General features: G+C 34.8%; 1 protein-coding gene across 1 annotated transcript in view; it reads right to left on the bottom strand.

The window, feature by feature from the left end:
• The window catches only part of MESR6 (misexpression suppressor of ras 6), a 29,491-nt gene extending 10,005 nt beyond the window's left edge, over positions 1-19,486 (bottom strand). The window contains exon 1 of the mRNA XM_088259452.1: positions 19,396-19,486. The gene's annotated coding sequence lies outside the window, so the exon portion shown is untranslated. The remainder of the gene's footprint in view (positions 1-19,395) is intronic.

Raw genomic sequence — 19,486 nt, forward strand, 5'->3', positions numbered from 1 at the left:
AACTAATGTATAAGTAAATCATAAATATAATTCACATGTCGTTTCATGTGTTAGTTCTTGGCAGCATCTATGGTTGATTTGAGTAAGCATAAGTATTTAGCAGAGAGAAAAAGAGGTTAAGAAAATCTAATATCATTTTCAAATGTTGAAAATGATAGGGTACGATATCGGATGTTTTGCGTAATTTCGCATCATTGTTGCGTAATAACTCCGCACAACTGCGTCGGGATGAACGAGCGTGTGAGGGGCGGGGGTGCGGGGGCGCAGGGTGGCGGCCCCCGTATCGACTGCCGCCCTCCGCACCAGGGTGGCCCCGCGGTGACGTGACCCCGCGGCCCCCCGCAGCCCGACCTTGGGAGCGGGACAGATCGCACAGATACAGGCCCAATTACACGACCGCCCAGAGATGGGTCAACCTTGAAACTCCATATTCGGAAGTCAAGTTTTGAATTGACAGATGAAACGGATTCCTCCTTTAATGATTACGATTATTGTTCAAATTTCTTATTTTTCTTTTGTAGCGTTGGCTTTATATCCTTCGAGAGCGTTTTAACCATATTATCTTGAGTACCTATCCGACATCGGAGAGGTGGTATCATACATGATGAAAATAGTGTAGGATATTGGTACCATAAACCAAGCTAGGACACAAAATGCCGAACTCTCTTCTAGTGGAACGGAAGGTCTGTGGACGACAGTCAACAGTCCGCCTTTTCCTTAAGAGTGCGACGTGGTTTACTCCCAGTAATGAGTAAATGCTGAGAAGTTCCTGAAGAATTATCCCTCCTGTTCCCAACACAGATTAAAATAAAACATATTTTTTAAGTTAGAAGAAACAAAAATTAACTTAATGATCTATAAACCTTGTACATAATAATCAAGGTAGATACTAAATGCAATTCCCATAAAAAAAAAACGGTTTTAACCGGTAGAGTGACTAAAATCGATATATTGACTCTGTTATAATATGCCAAAAGCGCGGCCGTCGATGTACCGACGATGATGTCAGTGGATTTTGGCGGTCGCATCGGGCGAGTTTTTAAAGTTCCTTTAGACGAATGTGCGGCAAAACGATGTATGAAGGATGTTCGAATGGTCAAATAAGGAAAAATACAAGGCTGAGATAAGCATAATCTATAAAATAAACAGGTGTGTTAAGATGGTTTTGGCATGTGAAACGAAGAGTCAGGCAAGAACGGTGAAACAAATAAATGAGGTGAATGTAGTTAGAGAAAAAAACAGAGAAAGACCGAAGAAAACTTGGCATGATCAGGTATGTCAAATACCTCTGAATGAATACGTATGAAAGCGGCCGGATCAGGAGTCGAAATAATCGGCGGGTATGTATGATGAGAAGCTATAATGTGAATGCAAGATGCGAAGAATGTTTGCAAAGATAGAGTGGTGTGGCGTTTTATTCTTCATTCCTAACCCTGCGGAAAAGCGGCGTGATGATTGGTTAGTTAATATTAACATTTAGTAAATAGTCACTAAAAGATTTTCAGGGCTGAGCTCTGATAAGCTCGTAGCAACAAGCGGTGGCCTTGTACTGTACAAGTAACTCGAACTCAGGATAAAATTAGCCTTCAAAGGGGCACCTCTGGAAAAGTTTCCTTATTACTAAGCCTCCGAGGGTCCTTGAGGCGGTTACCACGTGTAGTTGGTTCAAGGACGACCCCTGATAAAATATTATCCTAACGGAATAATAAGAGACGCCGACACGATATAATATCGTCTCAGCGAGAATGAACTTAATTACATATTCGTTGTAACAAGTTTGTCGTCTTTACCCATTTTAATTAAATGAAAAACGGCGGTATTTAATGAGGAACTTTACTACATGATATGATAATGTTTCATCATTTCCGCGAATATTATTCAGCCCTTTGGAGGTAAATTAATAAAAAAAATAATGGTGTATATTTTAGTACATTTCTTTATAATAAAACAAGTACAAAGTATAATATAAGAAAGATATTATTAAGTATCCAACAGTGTGTTGATCCCAACACAGATAAAAATAAGACATTTTTTTAGCTAGAAGAAATAAAAATACACTTAATGATCTATAAACCTTGTACATAATAAGACAGGTGAATAATAAATGCAACTCCCACCTAAAAAAATATTTCAATGAAAAAAGACAATTATAATATTAATTAAATACAAACAATAAACATTGAATGTAAGTCCCTCTCCAACCACATGAGCTTAGTCACTTTTTTGGAGAGGCACAGCGTTACTAGTATACCATATGGTTTAAGTAGAAATGTCTAGTAAATGAATTAAATTGTAATATTTTTTGTAACTACATATATTTTTAAACTATTTAACTTTTGTAACATTTGTATGAATTGTTTTTATTATTTTCTATTATTTTTTTTAAATTGTAAATGAAAATAAAACTTGACACTGGCAGAAACGTCCTTTGACTGTTAAATAAATATTAATAAAAAAAACTACATAAATTAAAAAAAATAAAATAATAAAAAAAGTTTATTCGACTATTATTTTATTTTCTTGAATGTTTTCCGCAGAAACTTTGTGGCACATTTTATAGACGAAGAGACGGGTACGTCTCGAAACCGGTCAACAAAAATCTTGATGAGTTGTTATATACGAACATTTTTTTAAAGAAAATAAAAGGAACATTAGAAGATTGAAGATTTTGAACATTTAGATTTTTATCTACCATTTATAGAATTAAGCATTCTTAGAAGTTGAGGCCTAGCTAAATCGATTTTTCGTTATATATTTTCTCTTTAAAAGATAAAATGTGCAAGAAATCCGCTTTATAGGGGGGTTGGAAAGCTCTAAGACGTTCCACGTGGGGGTCTCTGCTCAGCGATAATGCTGTGCTTAGTTGCACGTTGTGTTGTGACGCTTCCTATCGATTATCCTTCTACGAGGACGTCACAACACGACTCGTCCTCGCTACGCGAACACCAAGGACTACGCGACCTCGCAACAAGGAACAGAAATAACCTTATCGGAATTTATCACATTAAGCATTCGCATATTGTACTAATGTGTAAAGGCAACTAGCCGTAACTCAAGTCGCGGCTGTTTGGCGTAACACGGCTCAAAGCATTCTTATAACTGGCCTCTATCATATACAATCACAGATTTTATTCTATCTCTTTCCTTTACCGAGATATACATTATCCAAATAGCCGCAAAATTGTATTTATTTGATACATGTGTTGGCAAAAAGCACCAATTTTAGTTGACTTCAAACTCGTTTATCTCAAAACTACTATTTTTAACTTGTGGCTTTTTGCGTTTGCACATTACGCTCACTCCTTTCAAGAACGTCATAAATCAAAAATCGTCAATTTTCAGTTGTGCATGTTTTCGGAATGCCCAGAAAATGTACTATATCCCAGCAAAAGAGGTATATTTTTCACTTAATATTTACCCGCTACAGGGCAGAAAATGTTGTTTTTGCATTTTGAAGAAAATGTATTGTTTAATTATTTTTTTAAATATACTAAATATTTTTCAAATGGAGAAAAAACCTTAAGGTTTTACCTAAAAAGATCTGTTGCACAGTAAAAAGTTCAATAAGTGGCATGATATTTATTATTAATAGATTGTGTTACATTTTTAAACTTTAAAAACGTTCTCCTGAAAAATCAAGTTTTTTGATTTATGACGTTCTTGAAAGGAGTGAGCGATTAGTGTAACGTATTGCCCCATTGAATTGAATTACCTTACGTATAAATGACTCTGAAATCTAGCCACGGCTTATGCAACACCCCTTATCATGGACCTACTTAGGCTTCAACTTAATAAGTCTTATATCCTATAATAATACATTTTTTAAAACAAAAAGTTTTTAAGTGGTATTACACAAAGTGACCGATGAATGATAAGGAGAGTGTTAATTATTGAGAGTGCAATCTAAATGAGACGTGACCGAATGATGCGATCTATATACTCATATGTTCTCGCCGTGGACTTACTAGTAATTATTTTTCAGAATTGGCGAACCACATAATATAAACTAACCACTCATCTCACTCACATACACTTAAATTATTACACCCAGTTACAAACAAGGTCAAATCATGAACAAATTAGGATTTTAGAAATAAATTATAAAAAATAATTCTGATAAAACGTTGATTAATAATATGCTTTTTCAAAAAACGTCACGATATGCATATATAATATATAATGATTAAAGAAAACACTTCGTTTTTTACCACTTGAGTTTTATTATAGACTACATGTTTCAGAAGTTAAACTTCCGTCATTCAGGTCTGTATAGTAACTAAAATATAAAATATAAAATTGTTCTATAAATAAGGAAAGGGGAAAGTAAGGGGAAGGGGTTAGTCAAGGGACGGAGTTTGAAAACAAAGGAAAAATGGAAAGCAATGGTGAAGAATTTTGAAACAATATATTATTTAATAAAATGACTAACCCCTTCCCCTTACTTTCCCCTCTCCTTATTTATAGAACAATTTTATATTTTAGTTACTATACAGACCTGAATGATGGAAGTTTAACTTCTGAAACATGTAGTCTATAATAAAACTCAAGTGGTAAAAAACGAAGTGTTTTCTTTAATCATTGTAACATGTCTTACCACAAAGTTAATGCCGAAACAATAAATAAAATATAATATGTAATATTGTTTCAATTTTCCAAATCAATAAGACGAAACAATGTTTCCGCTTACGTTATTATAATCTATATTTAAATAATTCGTCAAAATGATAGGAAAAGTTGCTTTAAATTTTATTTACATGATATTTGAATACAATCTGTTTTGGTAAAAAGCTTGACATGAAGTGATTTCCGTTACCTTTTTTGTTTAAAAAAAGCCGTACTCATTAACCACAAAGTACTGCCGAATCCATTGAAGAAATAAATATTGAATTTAGGTTAATTTGCGAGAAATTTTCCGACCTTTTAAGGTGGCATCTTTGATTTGCCAGAAACGCGGGGTACTCTGTATCCGAAGGTTTCGGTATTGCGTCGCACAGTAAAGCCGCGGTCGGGGTGGGGGGTGGGGAGAGGGGTGGGGGTGGGGGAGGTCTGCAAACATTTTCCTTCTCGAGGATTCTGCGTAGTACGCAATACGCGGCTGCTATAACGTAACATTAAATGACGCGTAGTTGGGCAGAGTCAAGTGACGGACCGGCGGGGCTATTCTCACAACCTTATGAAATTTTAAAAAAAGTACAAATAAAATTAACGTGAGACGAAATTTGAAAAAAGTACAAATAAAATTAAAATCTGTTTAAACACCTCTAAATCCTTGTCTAAATCCTTGTGCACAAATCTGAGTTTCTTCCCTTTTTTTAAGGAGTTCTTTTTACATTTTGACAGGTACGAGATGCATACCATATACTTATGTAGGAGTTCCGAAAACTGTTGTGAACTCATATGTAGGTACTGTGTCATGAGATTAATGATACATCTAGGAGTACGAAAAAATTGAGTAGTGTGGTTGTCAATCATGGGTAGACAGGTGAATGTAACCAGGCGTTTGTGACAAAAGTGTAAAGTGTGCAAGGAAAGCAATTTGCTGTTAAATGCCGGCAAATCAAAAGTAACAGTTTTTGGAAGAGATGAATGTATATCTGCGTGAAGGATGAAGAGGGGGTAGGAGCTGTTTATTATTATTTATTTATTGTTTTTATCAGTGGGAACATCTTCATCCTTTAACATCCCAAGGACACAGCTTTAAAATTTAGAATTGGCTTTACATACGGTGTTTGAAAATGTATGAATGGAATTAAATAGGATGCTGATTGACGAAGTTTTCCTTGGCAAATACCACTTTTTCTTAAAATCTATTGTGACTCGTGATTCGCTGCATTCCGTATTTCCGCACGGTGTTAAAAAATGATGCGGAATGCATGGAAGCAAGTGCCACAATAGATTTTAAGACATATTGGTAGTTACCAAGTAAAATATTAATTAAAAATGGATAGATATTACCACAAAGTGACTCCCGAATCAACTAACGAATTGTGAATAGCTCCCTAGGTCTCGGTAATGGCCACATTGCGGTATGCGGACACGTCAGGGCGGTGGCGGTGTTGATGCCCGCATGTGTAATGTTTATACTGCCATATAAAATACATGGTAACTGCCTTACAAGAGTGACCATAACACTATTTTTTGTTAGCAAATCTCCTTTTTTATGAAAACTATAAAGCAGATAAAAACCGTAACGTTTTTTCCTGTTAACAAGTAACTATAAAAAAGAATGTTGGCATTCCTGCCATATTGTATGACAACTTTTAAAATGCTGAGTACCTACATCGGTTTAGTATTTTAAAAATCAATGCCATTAATTATTTTTAGTTGCGAGGATTATTGGAAGAAATTCATGAGGGTGAATTAAAGAATTGTTTTTAATATCTATAGCATAGAAGCGAAACCTCTTAGGCAACGATTCGATAATTGATAATTGGGCGAGAATCGGAGCGAAATTTCAAGGGTGAGTCACGTTTTAGGCAAATTTCGACACACGAGAGAGAAGAAAGATTTAGGTCGTAAGGACTGTAAATGCCAAGACTTCCATATTCTCTTCGTATAAGAAGGTATATTTTTTTAATTGAAATTTTAATTGATTAATACTAATCTTTATAAAAATCAAAAATTTCCTAACACCGTATGTGATGTGATGCGGAATACATCAAAACACGTGTCACAATTGGATTTTAAGAAATAGTGGCATTTCCGTTTGTAATTTAAGTAAAATTTTAATTACAAATGGATAGATAATACAACATTTTGAGTGTGTCCAAATACTTGTTCACAAAATACTTGAAAATGGTATTTTCTGGCGTTTCTCATGTGAGTGATTATAATCCAGGATTCGGACCTCACATACTAATATAAGAGTTTCTGCTTAGTAAAAAGCTTCTTTACATCTCACCAATAGATGTCTCTAGTAAAGTTCTGGTGATTCAAGAACAAGGTTTCTAAATTGGTTCATATGTATAGAACTTCCAAGAATTTGAGTAGTGTGGTTGTCAATAATGGGTAGAATTGGTGAATGTTACACGTGTGTAAAGTGATCACTCAAACCAGCCTATGACGGTCGTCAGCCCCGTAAATGGCCAGACTTCCATATTCTTCTTAATTTTTGATGAGATGTCAAAAAAATGATGGATATTACCACAAAGTGACTGGAGAATCAATTAACAAAATATAATATCTTAACAAGTAACAAAACATATATTATTTCGAGAAATAAAAAATACTTTGTGTTCTGATCCAGTCACATTTTTATTAACCTACTAGTTTCGGCAACAACCTGTTGCCCTCTTCAGGGTTTATTTATTACTAATAAATAAACCCTGAAGAGGGCAACATGTTGTTGCCGAAACTAGTTGGTTAATAAAAATGTCAGTGGATCAGAGCACAAAGTATTTTTTATTTCTCGAAATAATATATCAATATGATCCACAAAGTTAATATATTATATATATATATATATATATATATATATATATATATATATATATATATATATATATATATATATATATATATATATATTTACTACGTATGTGAAATGTATGTATATAATAAGCGCACTTTCGCGAGCCAGTTTGACATTTTAATGAGTAAAGTTGGTAAAATCTGCCTCGTCACATCTGTGAGAGGTTTGGAGAAGTCCCAGCGAGGGAAATTGAAGCACATTTCAAAGTGTTCATTGTGTAAGTGCAAATGTCGAATAATTAAGGTGAATAATTGAAGGAGTTATGGGGCGAAGGGAGAACCGGGTGGCGGTGCTCTTCAAATGTTGGGCCGCGATTATCTGGAGAACCACTCACTAAAAAAATACGGTGGAAGTGATATAAAATTTTATTATTCATTGATTTTGAATTTACTTTGTGGAATGAAATTTTGATTATAATTTAATTTGAAGCACTAACTTTTGTGATTTTCCATTTTATAATTAAAATTTAACTTTGTTTTAAAATCACTATTAATCAGTCTTGATTAAGAAGCGTTTAGCTTAGAAACCGGTAGACATTATAATTAAGTTATAAAAAATATTTATAGTGATTTTAAAACAAGAAATTATTGAAATTTTGACATTTAAATATTTTATTTATTGTTTCAGCATTCACTTTGTGGTAAGACATGACGAAATTTAAATTAAAACAAAAATTAAAATAAATATTCCTAAGAGTCCAATTCGTAATGCAAAACGTTCAATTCGGTTTGTAAAAAGTCCATTTTGAAGTGGAAACCCTGTAAAAAAGATTGAGAATCCGCGGGCATTAGTATACTCAAAGTACCTTTTCCATTACAATGACTTTCTTATTAGGAGCACAATAAAATGATTAATTATTGGGTGAAAAGTAAACAGCAGTTTGTGTTTCGGGGTGCCGGAAGCGAGACCCGATAATTATTAGGAGCGCCTCCATTGTTTTGGTGACAAATAATAAACAACGGCTGGAAGAGGGTTGTTTTCAAACATAACTCCAATCACCCATCGACCCCTTCACCATTGTGCTCTTGTGTTTTTTTAAATAGAAAATTATATCATTAAACCCTTCGTCTTCTTCTTCTTCTTATTCTGCCATTCCACGCAGAAAGTTGTCAATTCTTACATTGACGCTCCGAACACTATTTTTGGCTTATAATTTGACCAATTAACTGGTCAAATTATCAGCTAAAAATGATCAAAATCAAAATGATATTTTCTGGCGATTCTCATCTATGTGATTATAATCCAGGATTCGGACCTCACATACTAATAAAAAGTGTTTCTGCTTAATAAAAAAGCTTCTTTTCATCTCACCAATAGATAGATGTCTCTAGTGAAGTTCTAGTGATTCAAGAACAATGTTTCAAAAAAAATAATTCATATTTATAAAACTTCCAAGAAGTCAAGAAGTGTGGTTGTCAATAATGGGGAGAATGGTGAATGTTACACGTGTGTAAAGTGATCACTTAAACCAGCCTATGACGGTCATCAACCCTGTAAATGCCCAGACTTCTATATTCTTCTTCATCTTTGATGAGATGCCAAAAAATAATATGAAAATTAGATGGATAAATAAATATGTATGAATAAGAAGATAGCGAGTGGGTGGAGGATTGATAATGTCGTAAATCAGTTATTGATTTTCAATAAAGCCACTTGAGTGTCATTGTAAATAATAAATTGATACTTTGTCCAATTTACGAACAATTCCGAGCTCATTCATTGTGTACCGCGTACATTATCTACATTTATTCCACTCATATATCGCTCACTCCTTTCAAGAACGTCATAAATCAAAAAACTTGATTTTTCAGGAGAATGTTTCTAAAGTTTAAAAATATAATATAATGTATTAAAAATATATATCAAGCCACTTATTGAAATTTTTACTGTGCAACAGATCTTTTAAGGTAAAACCTGAAGGTTTTTTCTCCATTTGAAAAATATTTAGTTTTTGTAAAAAATAATTAAACAATACCTTTTCTTCAAAATGCAAATAACAACACTTTCTGCCCTGTAGCGGGTAAATATTAAGTTAAAAATATGCCTCTTTTGCTGGGATATAGTACATTTTCTGGTCATTCCGAAAACATGCACAACTGAAAATTGACGATTTTTGATTTATGACGTTCTTGAAAGGAGTGGGCGATATTAGTATGTACATATGTACATATATCCAAAGCTCCTCGAGATCAAATATGGAATGAAGAAAGCGAGATTTGTAGTGTGAGGTCTCGGAACAAAAAAATAAAATTATGTATTCAGAATACTTGAGAGCGGTCAGGTTAGGAGCCGAAACAATCGACGGGTATGTATGAGGAGATGCATGAACGTGGAAGAGGCGAAGAATGTTTGCAAAGACAGAGTGGTATGGCGTTCTATTCTCTCTGCCTACCCTTGCGGGGAAGCGGCGTGATGGTTAGTTGGTTAGTTTTTTTATGTGTTCACAGTATTATTGAATAAATATTAGTGATTTTACACTATAATATTAATTTCATATTACCCTGAAGCGCAGGAGTGATCACCCTGCCTTCATGTAAGTAACTATCAAGATAACATTGCATCAATACGATGCAGTGCCCTATGCACAATTGGGTGAGGATAAGGGTTGGAAGAAGAATATTCACAACACTTTAAGGTGTCCAAATCCTTGTTCAAGAATTTGGGTTTCTGTATATGTTATCATCTCAACATAGATGAATAAGAATATGGAATTCTGGGTATTTTGAGGTCATATGTCCTGGCTGGTTTGAGAGATCACATTATACAAGTTAAACATTACCATTATACCCATGATTAACAACCACACTACTCAAAAATTTGAAACTGTATTTTTGGAACTTTTTTTCACTGTAATGTTTATTTAATATTACCCTGGACTGGTACCTGAAGCGGACGGCTGATCACATTTCCTTCATGTGTTAGATCAAGATAACACTGTGTTTATATGATGCAGTGCCCTATGCACCATCGGGTGGATAAGGGTTAGATATATATATATATATATATATATATATATATATATATATATATATATATATATATATATATATATATATATATATATATATATATATATATATATATATAATATATATATATATATATATGTATATATATATATATATATATATATATATATATATATACATATATATATAGATATATATATATATATATATATATATATATATATATATATATATATATATATATATATATATATATATATACATACATAAAACATAAGAGCTACGTATAATTAGGATGCATTTTGAAGTTTAGAATTGCATAGCATATTTATCAAGGCGAGTAGTAAAAAGCAGATAAAGTTATACCGTTAAGTCAAAGTGCAACGTGTTTTCATTTCAAGTTCACGATATCGCTGTCATATCGCCCTCGTATCGCGGGGTTCAAAACACTATATTATCTAATCCTTATCATAAATTAGGGGGTGATTTCAAACGCGGACAAATCCACTTCATGGCTAAATGAGGTTACAGAAACTACTCGTAGTTGTAGCTAAACCAGCACAAAGCGTGGAGTTTGCAAGAGAAGGATGAAAGTAGGCTGAATGCAGCCGAAATGCAGGGGCGTGCATTATATATAGGCAGAAAAGCAGTGCATAGGCATAGCCTAACTTACCCGCGTGACTTGTAAAAACGGAACAAGTACCTACCATACCTTACTAAGTAGTACCTAGCTTACCTTACTACCTACCTCAATTGACTACCCTAATTAATTAATTATCTGTGCACGAATGCATGTAAGGAAAAACAATGTATGGTAGATGATCGAACGGCGAAATAAAGTTGAAAAGCCATATCGGTAAAATTAAGAGTGGTGTGTTGAGATGGACACGTGGAACGATTGGGTGAGGAAAGAACGGTATAATAAATATACAATGCAAACGTAATTACAAGCAGAGGAAGATCGAGGAGAGCTTGGCATGATCAAGTACTTCAAATAATTGGGGGTGGACAGGTCAGAGGCGGAATAAACCGCGGGTATCTCAGGAGTTGCATGAATATAGAAGAGGCGAAGATTGCTTGCGAAGACATAGGGGTATGGCGTTGTATTCTCTCTGCATACCACTGCGGAGAAGCCTCATATTAATTAGTTAGATATTTTTTTTTATTAATAAATAGTTTGGGAAAAAAACGTTAATTTGCTAGAAACAGAATTGAATGAAGCGTGACACTGATCAATCCCTTCATGTAAAATATTACAATCGTATAAACATTGCGCTGAACTGATGCTGCACCCTTAATATAATGGATATGTGCCAAAAGGAGAAAATTCAATGTTTTTAGGGTGTTAATAGCGAATAACAAAATAAATAAAATTGTAATGAAAAGTTTTCATACTAAAATTTGGCTACAAAATAAGAAAAAAACTCCGCAAAAACGATAAAACTGGATTTGTTCAATTTGGTTACGAACTGTTAACAATTCGTCCATATTGAAAAATACATTTTACTATCGTGTGTTTGCCTAATCAAATTTGCGTGAAATACTAATGTTTTGCTGAGATACGTTAACTCAAATTCGTATCAATTGTAAACACGCAAAAATACGTGTTTCAATTTCTTTTGCTCTATGTTTGGTGGGTTCGATTTTGACCCTTTGTCTGTAAATATGTACAACTTATTAATAAAAATGTTAAATTGGTATACAGCCCATAACGTAGTATTTTGCGAAAAAGGCGCTATATAAATTTTACAAATTTATTATTATTAGCCCTATTACGATACTTCTATTGCGGGGAACATTGTAGATGGATATTATAGTTGAGTAACAAACTATTAAAAAGTATAAAAAATTCTCTCGTGCACGACTATGTACCTGTTTCACACACAAAGAAGGGTTGATGGTCCCAAGAGTGAGCAATAAATATGGAAGTAGAATACTTCAATAAATAGTTCCGATCATTTAATTAATTTGCTGCCGGCGGAGGTAAGAGGGAAACAAAAATTTGGAGCAAAGGAATGGGTAAACGATCAAGAGTCAATATTGTATAATTAGTGAAGAAGAGATTAAGAAGAGTTCTTTAAGGTGGTGTGGACACGTGGAGCGAATGGATAACGAGAGAATGACAAAGAAAGAGTACATAAATTGTGTATATGGCGAATGTGAGCGGGAGAACAGAACGAGGACGGCCGAAAAGACTTGGTATGACCAGATCAATCAGGACCTAAACTCTGGTGGTGGTCAAAAGTCTGTGTAATTGGAGGGCATGAATGACATAATTTTTGGATGTGAAGGAAGCGAGGAATGTATGTCAGGACAAGGAGAGTGTGGCGTTTCATTCTCTCCGCGAAACGCTTTCATCCGAAATGAGGACTCTTACGACCCATTGCAGGCCTAACACTTCGCGACAGAGTAAGAAACTCTGAAATAAGAAAAATCTGCGATGTTGTGCGACGGGGAAGAGAAAGAAGACGTTTCTGGAGAAATCATGTGGGAAGAGCAAGTTCGGATCGAGCGGTGAGGATAGCAGCGGACAGCAGCATAAGATTTGGCAGACCCCTAGGAAGACCACCTAAAATAATGGAGAGATAGTTGGTCTTCCACCTCCCAGGAGCGGACCGGAGAGTGACAGGATAAATCCCTATATAAAGAGGAAGAAGAAGAAGAAAAAAGTCTAACGATTTCGAGAGAATGATTTCAGCATTGATAGTTAGCCCGGTGTGATAAAGGTGTGATGAATCTAGGGTTGAAAAAGGATTTGTCTACTTTTGAAAATACAATACGTCCCCGAAATATGAAGTCGCGTTGTGTTCCAGAAGTTTCTAGTTTGTAGGGTCGGGTTCACCAGTTCACCGGTCCGCCCATGCATGCGGTCACGTGGTGACGTGGTGACGTGGTGAGGAACACGTAGACAAAACATAGCCGACTCGAAAATGTCAAACATTGAGAAAAATTAGCTGTAAATTATAAATTAGTCGGACTGTTACACCAAGACAATAAAATTCATTTAAGTTTTACTTGGTATATACCACTATTTCTTAAAATCCATTGTGGCACGTGTTTCAATGCATTTCGCATCATTTTCGAACACCACTCAAATACGGTGTAAGAAAAGGATAGATTTTGAGAAATAATGGTATAAGTACCGGTAAAATTTAAAGCAATAGTAGAATTCATTAAGCATCCAACTGCGCTTAGAGCCACACATCATTTTACGCCCGATTTTTTAAAGAATATTTATTGTTTTATTTTTATTTTTTAAATTATATATTGAGAAATCTTTCGCAATTTTTTTAAACTCCTTACCTTTTAACTCTTTTCTTTTCAAAACCATATATTGATATCGGTGGAAAACTTATTTTTCGATTGCAAAAGCGGTGTTTTAAGAAAAAAAAAACAATTACCGTAAAACGGGGCTACTTGAACTTTGATGTGTTACTTGAGCCCAGTACAAAAAATATTAAGACCTGTATTTGGTCTACAATAATGAACGTTTCGACATGATTCATTGTTTTCCTGACAGGTGACACTTATTGTCACGATAGTTCATTATTGTAGACCAAATACAGATTTAAATTTCTTTTTTGTACTGGGCTCAAGTAGCCCCGTTCTACGGTATGTCAAATGTAAGTTACCTAGATTTAAAGAAAAATAAATTGGTACATAACGTATGCAGAGCCTTAAAGAAAGAATTAAATTAAATAATATGATATTAATATTATATGAAACACTGGATTATTCACCCTACGGATGAGATGTCAATATTATAGGTGTCTCAGCTTAATATGCCACAACTATCATTCCTCTTTATATGAAATAAGATGGAAGTCTGAACATCCCAGGGCTTACGACCTGGCATTAAGCTGGTTTAAGCGATCACTTTATTCACTTTCATCTTCTTTCATATAAAAAAGAACGATAATGTTTCATATCAACTTGAGACACCTATAATATGAAATAATATGGCCTTTTTTAAAATATGGTAATTGCGTTCATTATTTTTACCGTGCTCTTTATGTACAAGGTTCATAGATCACTAAGCGGATTTTTGTTTCATAAGAAAGTTATAAAACTTAAAAAAATATGTTTTATTTTAACCTGTGTTGGGAACAGGTGGGATAATCTAGTGTGGGCTAATCAGAAACTTCTCAGCATTTGCTCATTGCTGGAGGAAACCACGTAAGACTCCTCAGGAGAAGCCGGACTGTTGACTGTCGTCAACAGGCCTTCCGTTCCAGTAGAAGAGGGTTCGGCATTTTGTGTCCTAGCTTGGTTTATGGTACCAATGTCTTTCACTATTTACATCACGTATGATATCACCTCTCGTGACGGTTCCTTATGAACTATCAAGGATCCGATGTCGGATAGATCCTTAAAATAATATGGCTAGAACGGTCTCGAATGACGTAGCCTTTACGTTAAAAGAAAAAGAAGAAATTTGAACAATAATCGTAATCATAAAAGTAGGAATCCGTTTCGGTAAGAGAATTCAGAGATTATGTTGGTGCTGAGATAATGTGAAGATTAACAAAACCCTTTATTCTAGCCATTAGACAAGCATCCCCCAGCCCTTACAGCCTAAGCTATAAAGATCATTATTCCCTACACACATTCTTCTGACCTCTATTTCAGAGATAGCGCAGAAATGTTAACTTTTTGTCATAATTACACATTTTTATAATATTCTTCTAACCCACATATTCCCAAACTTTTAGCCTGGCGCTCCCTGCCGAATTTTTTGTCAAAAGTAATTGCCGGAATGTCCCTTATAGAGAGGGGAAGGAATAAAAATTATTGCCCGCATTCCAGCCCCTTCAGTTTCCTAGAGACTCTAATGCCTCCTAGAAGACCCACTTGGAGCCGGTCAGACTCCCGGAGGGAACCTACGTTCTAACGTTTATCCGCACCCAATGGTTCATAGGGCACGTATCGAAACAGTCTTTTTAAAATCGTAACTATGCCAACCCTGAGATTCAGGTAAAAATTAAACATATATTTTGACCTTACGCGTTCGTGCGTAAGGTCAAAATATATGTCACTAACCTACATCTAAAAGTACACTACGGAAGTGTTTCAGAATAAATTTACACATAAAAAACTAAATAAACACTACGATGCTTCCCCGCAGGGGTAGGCAGAGAGAATAGAACGCTACACCAATCTGTCTATGCAAACAGTATTTGCCTCTTCCACATTCATGGATCTCCTCATACATACTAGCCGATTATTCCGACTCCCGACCTGACCGTTTTCAAGTACTTGCTCATGTCAAGTTAATCTCAGTTTTCCTCTGGTTCCAACCACATTCACATAATAAATTTCTTTTACTGTTATTTCTTTCTTTTTCATTCGTTCCACATGCCCAAACGATCTCAACGCACCTTCCTTAATTTGATCAATAGTGCTTATCTCAACCTTTACACATGGTTTTGAGGAATAAACACATAACGCCTATTATGGTCAGTCTTTTGGCAGAAATCGATCGTGTGATGCGCAAATAAAGGTCTTACGATTGAATAGGCGATACCCAATGGAGAAGTTCAATAGGTCAAGTGCCACAAGTCACAAGTGCACTTATTTAACTGACGTGAAACGTGCAATGGGAGGGCTTCGCTAATTTCTTTAAAATATGCCACCCAAAATTTACGAAGACTGACAGCTCGTATCACTAAAGGACACATCGCTCACTCCTTTCAACGTTATATTAAAAAAAAAAATCGTCAATTTTCAGTTGTGTAGTTTTCAGTGTTATAGTACATTTTCTGGGCATGTTTTCGGAATGCCCAGAAAATGTACTATATCCTAGCAAAAGCGGCATATTTTTAACTAGATATTTACCCGCTACAGGGCAGAAAGTGTTGTTTTTGCATTTTGAAGAAAAGGTATTGTTTAGTTATTTTTTTTAATATACTAACCATTTTTCAAATAGAGAAAAAAACCTTAAGGTTTTACCTAAGATCTGTTGCACAGTAAAAAGTTCAATAAGTGGCTTGATATTTATTTTTGATACATTTTATTATATTCTTAAACTTTAAAAACTCCTGAAAAATCTAGTTTTTTGATATATGACGTTGTTGAAAGGAGTGAGCGACATGTCTAGATACACATGCTCATTTTAGCACAAAAGCATAGTATTATTGACCAATAGCTTTTTAGTAGCACGTGTGTACGTACTTTGCTAGAAATAAGCATGCTAAAAAATCGACAGTCGTTCGATTTTTATCATCTACATTTTTTTTACTATAAATGAAATAAATTTCATTTTTTCAAAACCCTCACCTGCACCTGATGGTGCATAGGGCACTGCATCATATAAACGCAGTGTAACCTTGATCATTAACACATGAAGGAAAGCGGATCAGCCCTCCGCTTCAGCCACCAGTCCATGGTAATATTGAAAAAATATTAGAGTGAAAAAATTACTTGTGTTTTATTTGACCCCACCCCCTGGGAATTAACCCGGCACCTCCAGTACGGTAGCCGAGTGTGCTGACCACTACACTATGGAGGTGGACATTTTTTTTTACTATAAATAAAATAAAAGTAAAAAAAAAACCGTTAGCAATATCAGTACAGCCAGGTGCATTGGCGTGTTTACGATGCATGCAAATAAACATATAGTAAAGTAGGTAGGCGTGCAAAATGGCTGTAGTAAGGAAGGGGTGGCATCGGTCGGGGGGCGAGGGATGACGGAGGAAGGGGGGGGAGGATGCTCGAAGGACGGGAGGTTGATGACCCTACGAATATCGCGCGCAAAATATGTACGGGGAATACTCCATACTAGTGCCATCTGGCGGCCGCAAGACGAAATAAACCATGAATTAGAAATGAGTTGCGTCTCGGATGTTTGCCCTTTAAAAAAATACTTGAGGTATCTACTATAATAATAATAATAAATTGGATAATTTTTTATAGCGCCATTTTCGTAAAATACTACCCCAAGGAAGCTTACAAATACATGAATAATAATAATAAAAATAGGATGATGATGATAACGATATACAAAAAATAAATGGATTAAAACGTCGTCAATCAGTCTCGGACCGTCGAGTCTGGAGCGGGGAAAAGATGAGCTGACAAATTAAAACGCCTTCCTCTTGATCCCATGGGCTGGAGAAAGGCCAAGGTGTTGGGCAGGACGCCTTCCTGAGCGATGGTCGTCACGCTGGAGGGCAGCTTGTTGAGATCTTCGTCATTGTGGATGGCCAACTTCCAACTTCCAGACTAGCACAGTTCAAACGGGACTTTACTTTTAGCCTCTTTTGCCGCCCTTCCGTGATCCGACATGATGGCTATGTCTCTGAGGTTTTCCGCTTTCGCATTTATACGGATGGAGCTGGCGTAGTTGAGGTATTTAAAGTTGTAGTTCGATTTCATAAAACTTAACCGTTTAAGCACATGTTCTAGGATCGTTATTGTCTGCATATTTTTATTGTAGTCATTTATTCTCGAGAAGCTGGGGGTTTCGAATTAATAAACTGTGGTCGTAACGTACCCTTAAGGGACGAACACAAAGCACTTTTTAACATGTGTTCATTTGGCACAGATTCTCAGAAATACACTACACCGTTTAGGACCGCATTGCTATATTGAACGACGCAATGATATTCTTGATGCACTTTCATCAGTTAACAGCTAACCTTTGTAAAATTATAACTTTTAACCATTTTTAGTCAACACCAATCACAATATTTATAGATGAGAAAAAATTGGAGACTTGAGATGTAAATCTCCAGAAAAAATTAAATAAATGATGGAGCGTGGTTCTTTCAGCAGCCGCGTCGGGCGCTCGAAGAACCACAGTATCTACTACTTAAGTAAATATTTTTTTGGCGGTATTCGGTAACATTGTTAAAATTTTACTAAGCAGAAGTCTATAGAAAAATTATATTAGGTTGTCATCAGCTGACTATATGACGTACACACTTAAGGCCCAGTATTCGATAAGATCTTAATTTTCTTTAAACCCAATTAACATTTGACGTAATTGAATTTCTTTTTAAAACACCGTTTTTGTATTGAAAAAATTAATTTTTCTTTGAAATAAACATATGGTTTTGAAAAGAAAATAGTTATTGAAAGGTAAGGAGAAAAAATTATAAAAATATTTTTTAATACATAATTTCAAAAACAAAAAAAATCTTTTTGTATGTTAACAAAAAAATTGGGCATGACCTGACTTCTGGCTCTTTGCGTTGCCGGAAGAAAACTGAAATTTATTATTGCAAGCATGGCCTTAATTTTGAAATTATTGTGGTTGATGAAGGGTGCTGTGTGTTTTAGGTTTTCATATTAGGGTGCTGCTGGGTAATGTTGCCTTTGTGTTGCGGTTAAGATTTCGTGATAGGATTATTTTTCAATTGTTCTTTAGGATTGTGTTGGGTTTGTATCAGGAAAATTGCGCTACCTATGAAAGGGATTCGTGATAGAAATGGGTGAAAGATGGTTGAGTGGGAATATTATGATTGAATCTTCTGTGCGAATGCTTTTACACGGCTCCGTGTGTCTGTTGTGCTGACTAACAAAACTAACTAGATACTAATCCGCTGGCCAAACTGAGGCATTTTTAGGAACCCGGTGATGTTATCCATGTTGGCATTAATTTAGATTATCGGTGATAGAGATATTGAAAGCTATTAAATGTAAATTTTTGGTAAATTCGAGTCACAACTTAATCATTTTACAAATATAAATGGATTTAATAATAAATTGTTCATATGATTAGAAAACTTTTTCAATTCTAATTCAATATTCAATATTTTTTATACTGGGAATCAAGACAAAATATAAATGACAACAATATAAACATATTATAACAAGAATATCACATAGGTGGTTAACCTAAAATAATGTTTTTTTTTTGACAAACATTGATGATATAAAAAAAGTTGATATATTTTAAATTACTCGCATTTAAGTTAAATATCATCTTATATTTAAAAGGAAATATGTACTTACATTTCTTTAGGGATCAATTATTTTTCGCCGGATTTCGACGCCAAAAAGAACAATACGCACAGATATTTTTGACGTTTGACAGCTGAAAGTT

Source organism: Brachycentrus maculatus, unplaced genomic scaffold (genome assembly GCF_059751285.1).
Source record: "Brachycentrus maculatus isolate JH-2025_06_01 unplaced genomic scaffold, ASM5975128v1 h1tg000117l, whole genome shotgun sequence".
NCBI classification, from domain to species: domain Eukaryota; kingdom Metazoa; phylum Arthropoda; class Insecta; order Trichoptera; family Brachycentridae; genus Brachycentrus; species Brachycentrus maculatus.